General features: G+C 44.1%; 1 pseudogene; it reads left to right on the top strand.

Moving 5' to 3' along the window:
- The first annotated feature begins 1,129 nt into the window (after positions 1–1,129).
- LOC139274667 (alpha-2,8-sialyltransferase 8F-like) lies at positions 1,130–7,320 on the top strand (annotated as a pseudogene).
- The last annotated feature ends 2,767 nt before the right edge of the window (positions 7,321–10,087 follow it).

The raw sequence follows: 10,087 nt of genomic DNA, 5'->3' as shown, positions 1-10,087 counted from the left end.
TGCTGAGATTTCCAGTATTTTCTGTTTATAGTCTACTATTTACAATCTATATTAATGACTTGGATGAAGGGACCGAGTGTAATGTAACCAAGTTTGCTGATGATACAAAGATGGGTGGGAAAGCAAATTGTGAGGAGGACACAAAAAATCTGCAAAGTGATATAGACAGGCTCAGTGAGTGGGCAAAAATTTGGCAGATGGAGTATAATGTGAGAAAGTGTGAGGTTATCCACTTCAGCAGAAAAAAGAAAAAAGAAAATTATTAATTAAATGGAGAAAAATTACAAAGTGCTGCAGTACAGAGGGACCTTGGGGTCCTTGTGCATGAAACACAAAAAGTTAGTATGCAGGTACAACAAGTGAGCAGGAAGGCAAATGGAATGGTGGCCTTTATTGCAAGGTGGATAGAGTATAAAAGCAGAGAAGTCCTGCTGCAACTGTACAGGGTATTGGTGAGGCCACACCTGGAGTACTGTGAACAGTTTTGGTCTCCTTATTTAAGGAGGGATATAATATACTTGCATTGGAGGCAACTCAGAGAAGGTTCACTAGGTTGATTCCGGAGTGAAGTGGTTGATGTATGAAGATAGGTTAAGTAGGTTGGGCCTATACTCATTGGATTTCAGAAGAATGAGAGGTGATCTTATTTGAAACATATAAGATAATGAGGCGGCTTGACAGGGTAGATGCAGAGAGGATGTTTCCACTCATGGGGGAATCTAGAACTAGGAAGCAAAGCTTCAGAATAAGTGGTCACCCATTTTAAACTGAGAGGAGGAGGAATTTCTTCTCTCAGAGAGTTGTAAATCGAAGGAATTCTCTGCCCCAGATAGCTGTGGAGGCTGGGTCATTGAATATATATAAGGCGGAGATAGACAGATTTTTGAGCGATAATGGAATAAAGGCTTATGGGGAATGGGTGGGGATGTGGAGCTGAGCCCAGATCAGCCATGATCTGAATGGTGGAGCAGGCTCAAGGGGCCAAATCACCTACTGCTGCTTCTATTTCTTATGTTCTTATCCCATACAAATCATAACCGTCAGCAGAGACCGATTGTAACTGGAAACAAAACATTAAATGTAAAGAAAATGAGGGGTGTTGCAAATTGAAGACTTTGATGTCATTATCATGGTTATTGAAGTAAGTATAGCGTTCATTTTACTTATTGGATTTTATACACATTTTGAACGATTTATGTCAGCAAGTTAAAATTAAAATTAGCATTTATATAACTTTCACGGTCTCAGCATATCTCAAAGCACTTTACATCCAATGAAGTATTTTTATCGTGGAGTCCCAGTTGTAATGTAGGGACACGCGGCAGACAATTTGCGCACTGCAAGATCCCACAAATAGCAATACAATAATTGAATAAGATAGCCTGTTTTAGACATTGAGGTTGAGGGATACAAGTTGGCCAGGATCTCTGGAAAACTCCCCTGCTCTTACTTCAAAATAGTGGCAGAGATTTTTTTATTATATCCACCCAAGAGGGTTTAAATTCTCACCCGAAAGATGGCACCTCACTCAGTCCTCCACTGGGGGCCCCAGCGTGGATCACGTGCCCAAGTTTCTGAAGTGGAGCTGAGCCCATGATCAGATCAGCCATGATTTTATTGACTGGCGGAGCAGGTTCGAGGGGTCAAGTGGCCTACTCCTGCTCCTATTTCTTATGTTCTTATCCCATAATTTACCCCACAATTTTCAGACTCAGAAGGTGTGAGTGCTACCCACTAAACCACGGCTGATACTTGTTTAATTTTTACCGGCTCTTTGTAATGTAGGGAAATACGCCAACCAATTTGCGCATAGCAAGGGTTACACAAATAGCAATGAAATAAATGATGAGGTGATCTGCTTTCGATGTTGGCCCTATTACAACCAGGATGACAGTGGCACCTACCCCATGTTCCCAGAAGGGGAGGGGGAAATGTGGACCTCCCGGTGTGCTGGGAGCTCTAGATGCACCCTTGGTGGGACGGGCACTTGCCACCCGCAGTCAATTTAGGGAACTTGCCCCTGATCCTGGAAGTTTTTGCCAAGTCAGCGGTGAACATTCCCATCGGGCACGATGGCAGTTTGATTTTATTCATTCACGGGCTGCGGAGGTCACTGGCAATGCCAGCATTTATTGCCCTTTGATACACTGAATGTCTGTCTGGGCCATTTCAGAGGGCAGTTAAGAATCAACCACATTGGTGTGGATCTGGAGTCACATGTGGGCCAGAGCGGGTAAGGACGGCAAAATTCCTTCTCAAAAGTGAACCAGATTTTATAACAGTTCATCAGTTTTATGGTCACCATTATTGACACTGGCTTTTTAATTGCCAACTTATTTAAATTAACCATGGTGGGATTTGAGCTCATCTTTCCAAATATTTAGTGCAGGTCTCTAGATTAGTAATCCAGTAACATAACCACTAGGCTACCGCACCAGATAAGGATCTGCATTGCCTGCAGATTTTCAATAATAAAGTGCAATCCACAGGCATTTGCAAAGACAAAGTGACTATGAGGCTGTCGGATTGCTGTTAAAAACCCAACTGGTTTCACTAATGCCCTTTAGGGCTGGAAACCTGTTCACCTCACCCGGCCTGTCCTGCACCAACATGGTGGACTCTTAACTGCTGATAAGCCACTCAGTATGGATGCCGACAATGTCTGGGGTAAGTAAGCATGGACAATGAATGCCGGTCCTGCCAGCGACAGCCCACATCCTGAGAATGAACGTGATAATAATGGGGGACAAAAGATCTCCCTTGGACCTGCTCCATCCCCGGCTGCTCCCTCGTTGATCTATCATCATCATCATAGGCAGTCCCTCGAAATCGAGGAAGACTTGCTTCCACTCTAAAAGTGAGTTCTCAGGTGACTGTACAATCCAATACGGGAATTACAGTCTCTGTCGCAGGTGGGACAGACAGTGGTTGAAGGAAAGGGTGGGTGGGAGTCTGGTTTGCCGCACGATCCTTCCACTGTCTGCGCATGTTCAAAAAGGAGTTAGATGTAGTCCTTACTACTAGGGAGATCAAGGGGTATGGCGAGAAAGCAGGAATGGTGTACTGAAGTTGCATGTTCAGCCATGAACTCATTGAATGGCGGTGCAGGCTCGAAGGGCCGAATGGCCTAATCCTGCACCTATTTTCTATGTTTCTATGTTTCTATGTTTTCTGCATGCTCTCAGCGATGAGACTCGAGGTGCTCAGCGCCCTCCCGGATACACTTCCTCCAATTAGGATGGTCTTTGACCAGAGACTCCCAGGTGTCAGTGGGGATGTTGCAATTCATCAAGGAGGCTTTGAAGATGTCCTTGAAACGTTTCCTCTGCCCACTTGGGGCTCGCTTGCCGTGTAAGAGTTCCGAGTAGAGCACTTGTGTCAGGCATGCGAACAATGTGGCCCGCCCAATGGAGCTGGTCAAATGTGGTCAGTGCTTCGATGCTGGGGATGATGGCCTGGTCAAGAACATTGACGTTGGTGCGTTTATGCTCCCAAGGGATTTGCAGAATCTTGTGGAGACATTGTTGGTAGTATTTCTCCAGCAATTTGAGGTATCTACTGTATATGGTCCACATCTCTGAGCCATAGAGGAGGGTGGGTATCACCAAAGCCCTGTAGACCATAAGTTTGGTGCCAGATTTGAGGGCCTGATCTTCGAATACTCTCTTCCTCAGGTGACCGAAGGCTGTGCTGGCGCCTAGAGGCGGCGTTGGACCTCGTCGTCGATGTCTGCACTTGCTGATAATAGGCTCCCAAGTTATGGAAAGTGGTCCACCTGTTTCTATCAGCAGTGTAATGTATGCACCTGTGAGGATGCTCACAGGTTTATAGAGCTGTTGAGTTGGGATTGACTTAGTCAGTCATGTGATGTTCATAAGGCTCAATAAAACCCCAGCCAGTTGGGTTCGAGGGAGTCATGATGAGGCATGTGGTTATGAGCCTAGTGGATGAGCTGGTAAAGGGTGGATTGATTGTTCAACCTTTGTTAATAAACTAACATCTTAATAGCCATGTGTTGCTATGAATTCTTAAGCAGAGAACCTATGAAGCAAATACACTGCAAGGCGGAATGCTCGGGCACTATGGGAAGGTTGGAGACAGCCACTCTCAGGTTTCTCCTCACCGCCCATATTGTTGTTTTCCAGGAGCCTCATTCAAGGCTTGTTCACTGTGCTGTTTGGGAGAATCCCAAGGGAGACATTTTAATGGAGAGTTGGCTTCACAACTCCTCGGAGATGTAGCACTCTCGTAACCATGAGGTCACCTTAATTTGATCAGTATTCAAGTTTATGAACCCATTAAAACATGTTACCCAACTTTATAGTTGCTGCTTAGACAAGTGCGGCTGTTGAATTGGCGCAGAAATGTCCTCAACACCTCCGTCAATGTCAAATTGGAATAAATAAAAATTGAAGCACAACGGAAGTGTGTTTGCAGTAGCACAATATTAGTCCAAACACTCTCCCCAAACTGCCCCCCCCACCCATGAGATGGAGCAACCTGCCTTCATGTAAAAGTCGATCCAGCAGATGGCTGAGAAGCTATCGGGAAACAGGCTCTAAGTGGCAGCAGAAAGGCTTAAGTGGCTGCCATTGAGGAGTCAAAGCCAGCGACACAACCATCTGCTCATGAGGCAAGCACTCGGCCGCCTGAACTGCTTAGCTGGTTGTTACATTTATTGTCTGTCCCCTCCCCCTCCCTCCTCCTCTGCTTCTGTCTCACTGCAGCTGCTCTCTCGCTCTTGCTCGTCTCTATTTCTTCCTGATTTGGAGCCTCTTTGTCTATCTCGGTTTCTTTTCCTTTCACGCTTTCCATCTTTGTCTCACTCTCTCTCTGTCTCTGTGCCCGAGTGCATAAATCTAGGCTGACACTGCAGGGAGCGAGTGCTGCACTGTTGGAGGTGCCATCTTCTGGATGAAACGTTAAACCGAGGCCCCGTCTGCCCTCTCAGGTGGATGTACATGATCCCACAGCATCATTTCGAAGAAGAGCAGGGGAGTTATCCCTGGAGAACTGGCCAATATTTATCCCTCAATCAACATAATGGGGAACATGGAGATGGCAGAAACTCTGAACAAATATTTTGTATCAGTCTTTACAGTAGAGGACACTAACACTATTCCAGTAGTGGATAATAAAGGGGCTATAGTGGGGGAGGAACTTAATGCAATCATAATCACTAAGGAGGTGGTACTCAGTAAGATAACGGGACTAAAGGCAGATGAATGCCCTGGACCTGATGGCTTGCATCCTTGGGTCTTAAGAGAAGTAGCAGCAAGGATTGTGGATGCATTGTAATTTACCAAAATTCCCTGGATTCTGGGAAGTCCCAGCAGATTGGAAAACTGCAAATGTAACGTCCCTATTTAAAAAAGGAGGCAGACAAAAAGCAGGAAACTATAGACCAGTTAGTCTAACATCTGTGGTTGGGAAAATGTTGGAGTCCTTTATTAAAGAAGCAGTAGCAGGACATTTGGAAAAGCAAAATTCAGTCAGGCAGAGTCAGCATGGATTTATGAAGGGGAAGTCATGTTTGACAAATTTGCTGGAATTCTTTGAGGATGTAACGAACAGGGTGAATAAAGGGGAACCAGTGGATGTGGTGTACTTGGACTTCCAGAAGGAATTTGACAAGGTGCCACATAAAAGGTTACTGCACAAGATAAAAGTTCACGGGGTTGGGAGTAATATATTAAAATGGATAGAGGATTGGCTAACTAACAGAAAACAGAGAGTTGGGATAAATGGTTCATTCTCTGGTTGGCAACCAGTAAATGCCGCAGGGATCAGTGCTGGGACCCCAACTATTTACAATCTATATTAACGACTGGGAAGAAGGGACTGAGTGTAACGTAGTCTATTTTGCGGATGATACAAAGATGGGAGGAAAAGCAATGTGTGAGGAGGACACAAAAAACCTGCAAAAGGACAAAGACAGGCTAAGTGAGTGGGCAAAAATGTGGCAGATGGAGTATAATGTTGAAAAGTGTGAGGTCAGTCATGCACTTTGGCAGAAAAAGTCAAAGAGTAAGTTATTATTTAAATGAAAAAAGATTGCAAAGTGCTGCAGTACAGCGGGACCTGGGGGTACTTGTGTATGAAATACAAAAGGATAGTATGCAGGTACAGCAAGTGGTCAGGAAGGCCAATGGAATCTTGGCCTTTATTGCAAAGTGGATGGAGTATAAAAGCAGGGATATCTTGCTACAGTTATACAGGGTATTTTTGAAGAACCAACATAAAATTGAAAACATTGTACTTCCTTGGAACACTCGTTTTATTATTTTGTGTCTGTTTCATCTTCTGGATAAGTAGAGTTAAGCCAAATTATTTCAGCATCGAGAAGAAGAAATGGAAGAGTCAGCTGGAGCTTAATTCACCAGAATGTGCGGAGCTGAGCAAAGTACTTACTCTTAAACCCAAGAGGTTTTCTGAAGATGATTTTATTAAACGAGTCAAGGAAATTCAGAAATGCGAGTGGAAAAAGAATCCTGAAGAACACACAATTTTAAGGTCAGAGTTGGAGAAATGTTGGAATGCAACTCAAAATGTTGTTGTTACACAAGTTAATACGCCACTGGGAACAAATCTGAGCTTTGATGCAGAACCTAAAAAATAATGAGGATTACAGAAGATATTCTTAAACTGATTCCTAAGATAGACCCTTTCAAAGACCATGTATTTAAACGTTGCTCTGTTGTTGGAAATGGAGGAGTTCTAACTAACAGCAGCTGTGGAATGGAAATAAATCAAGCTGACTTTGTATTCAGGTGTAATCTTCCCCCTATCATGGATTATATGGATGATGTGGGAACGAAAACAGATATTGTGACAGCCAATCCAAGTATCATTAAAAGGAGGTACCAAAGTCTGAATTTAAGGAGAAAACCCTTTGTGGACTCTATATCTGCCTATAAAGATGCATTTATTCTGCTGCCTGCATTTTCTTATTCAATGAACACGCCACCTTCATTTAAAGTTTCTTACACTCTGCAAGATTTTGGAATGAAACAGAAGGCAATATTTTTAAATCCATCATACAGGAAAACTGTCAGTCCATTCTGGAAAGGTAAAGGTGTTAAAGAGAAACATCTTTCTAGCAGTTTCATTATCTTAAACGCAGCAATGGAGCTGTGTGAGGAAGAATGGGTGTATGGATTCTGGCCCTTCTCTAAAGATGTGCATGGAAACCAGTTCCACCATCATTACTATGACAATATGATGCCAGGTAAAATTCACTCAAAGCCGAATGAATTCTACAAACTTCTGCAGCTTCACATGAAAGGCATTATGAAACTGCACGCCGATAAATGTGAATAAATATACGATTGATATACTGCAGGAGACAAACTTTATTAGTTTGTGAATCATAGTACAAAATGTATTTTTATTAATCGATGCATGTTATAAATTGTATTATTGTGGTGATAATTGTGGAGAGTGTTTTTGGATGATTCTGGTGAGGCGAGGCTTGAGATGCTCAGACTGTTTTCACTGATGTAGGGAAGGTTGTGAGAAAGGCCACAAATGAGGCCAGGAACCAGATATGCTGAGTCTCGGCCTTATGGCTGGATTCCACAATAGTCTTTTGGAGACCTAAACAAGGATTAAACAGGGTCACGGCTGGGGGCATGGACTCCCTATGTTAAGGGACCTGGCATTGGGTAACCAGAGATACACCTAGTGAGACATATCTTGCCAATACCTTTGAATGTGGGGCACATCTGGGGGTTCAAGGCTGTTATCGTGTTCTGAGTTCCTGAAGAGAAACCCAATTTTTTTTTTTTTAAATGCAGCCCCTTATAAATGGGACCACTGAGAGCCTTCTGTTTCCGAGGTGAAGACACCTCCCCCGGCCTGATACTTTCCAGCTCCATCCACTGTGGCTCCATATCCCTTAATACCTTTGTCGAGCAAAAATCTATTGATCTCAGATTTATAATTATTATTTGAGCTGACATCTACTGCTTTTTGTGTGAGAGAGTTCCACACTTCTGGCACCCTTTGTGTGACGGAGTATTTCCTAACCTCTTCTGGCTGACCTGACTCTGGTTTTAAGGTTATGTTCCCTTGTCCTAGGCTTCCCCACCAGCAGAAAAGGTTTTTTATCTACCGTAACAATTCCTCTCAAATCCTAAAAATCTCAATCAAGTCACCTTCTATATTCCAGGGAAAAGAAGCCTAGTTTATGTAATCTCTCCTCATAATTTAACTGTTGGTGCCCTGGTAACATTCTGGTGCAGCTATGGAGAGAACCCAAGCATGGGATTCGTTTTGGATTGTTCTAGCAAATGCAATGTGCCGAATGGCTAACTTGTCTCAGGGACTGGAAAAGTTAGATGCGGGAAGAATGTTCCCGATGTTGGGTGAAGTCCAGAACCAGGGGACACAGTCTTGGGATAGGGGGTAGGCCATTTAGGACTGAGATGAGGAGAAGCTTCTTCACTCAGAGAGTTGTTAACCTGTGGAATTCCCTGCCGCAGAGAGTTGATGATGCCAATTCATTGGATATATTCAAGAGGGAGTTAGATATGGCCCTTACCGCTAAAGGGGTATGGAGAGAAAGCAGGAATGGGGTACTGAGGGAATGATCAGCCATGATCTTATTGAATGGCGGTGCAGGCTCGAAGGGCCGAATGGCCTACTCCTGCACCTATTTTCTATGTTTCTATGTATTGGTGAGGCCACACCTGGAATACTCTGTGCAGTTTTGGTTTCCATATTTACGAAAGGCTATACTTGCTTTGGAGGCAGTTCAGAGAAGGTTCAATAGGTTGATTCCTGAGATGAGGGGGTTGACTTTTGAGGAAAGGTTGAGTGGGTTGGGCCTCTACTCATTGGAATTCAGAAGAATGAGAGGTGATCTTATCGAAACGTATGAGATTATGAGGGGGCTTGACAAGGTGGATGCAGAGAGGAGGTTTCCACTGATAGGGGAGACTAGAACTAGAGGCCACGATCTTAGAATAAGGGGCTGCTGATTTAAAAAAGAGATGAGGAGAAATTTCTTCTCTCAGAGGATTGCAAATCTGTGTAATTCACTACCTCAGAGAGCGGTGGAAGCTGGGACATTGAATAAATTGATGACAGAAATAGACAGTTTCTTAATGATAAGGGGATAAGGGCTTATGGGGAGCGGGCGGGGAAGTGGATCTGAGTCCATGATCTGATCAGCCATGATCTTATTGAATGGAGGAGCAGGCTCGAGGGGCCGTATGGCCGACTCCTGCTCCTATTTCTTATGTTCTTATGTTCATATAACAAAAACAGATTAACTGATCATTATCACATTGCTGTTTGTGGGAGTTGACTGTGTGTAAAGTGACTGCCGTATTTCCCATATTTCAACAAATGACTACACTTCAAAAGTTCTTAGTTGACTGTAAAGCGCTTTCAGGCGTCTGATGGTTGTAAAAGGCGCTGGATAATTTAAGTCTTTCTTTCTTTAAATGAATCCATGCTACTCACCTCAACCACTCCACATTCTAACCACACTCTGGGTAAAGAAGTTTCTCCTCAATTTTCTATCGGATTTATTAGTGGCTATCTTATATTTATGGCCTCTAGTTCTGGTCACCCGCTCAATTGGAAACATCTTCTTTCTGTCTACCCTATGAAACCCCATCATAGTTTTACAGATCTTGATCAGTTCATCCTTCAACCTTCTCTTTTCTAGTTCAAGGGGCATGCAGGTGGCCTGCATAGCTCGTGGGTTGGAGCTTAGCTGCTATTGCCTGTTGCCGAGGCAGTTCGGGGTGGGTGGAGGGATTTGGGAAGGGTGGATCGCGGGCTGACAGCAGCCAGAGGTTGTTTTGCGGAACCACGGAGGAGAACTCCTACTTCTTCCGAGTCCGCGGAAAGCCAAGACTTCTCACAGATTCATTCTTCTCTCGAGCTTGCCTCCAGGGGTCCCTTTAAGGACCTCAAGTCCCGATCGAGAACCGGTAATACTAGTTAGAGCTTGCATGGCCCTGACGGGTCTCAGCGAAGTTGGAAATCCGTGTCGGAAATGGGCGCTGAAGCCTTATTTCAATATTGGTTTGAAGCCTGTGCTTTTCAGCCGTCGGAAAGAGGCCCCAGCCAATTT

The sequence above is a fragment of the Pristiophorus japonicus genome, chromosome 10, assembly GCF_044704955.1.
Source record: "Pristiophorus japonicus isolate sPriJap1 chromosome 10, sPriJap1.hap1, whole genome shotgun sequence".
Classification (NCBI taxonomy): Eukaryota; Metazoa; Chordata; class Chondrichthyes; family Pristiophoridae; genus Pristiophorus; species Pristiophorus japonicus.
The sequence above is the reverse complement of the archived record's forward strand: the minus strand, read 5'-3'. Positions and strand labels throughout refer to the sequence as shown.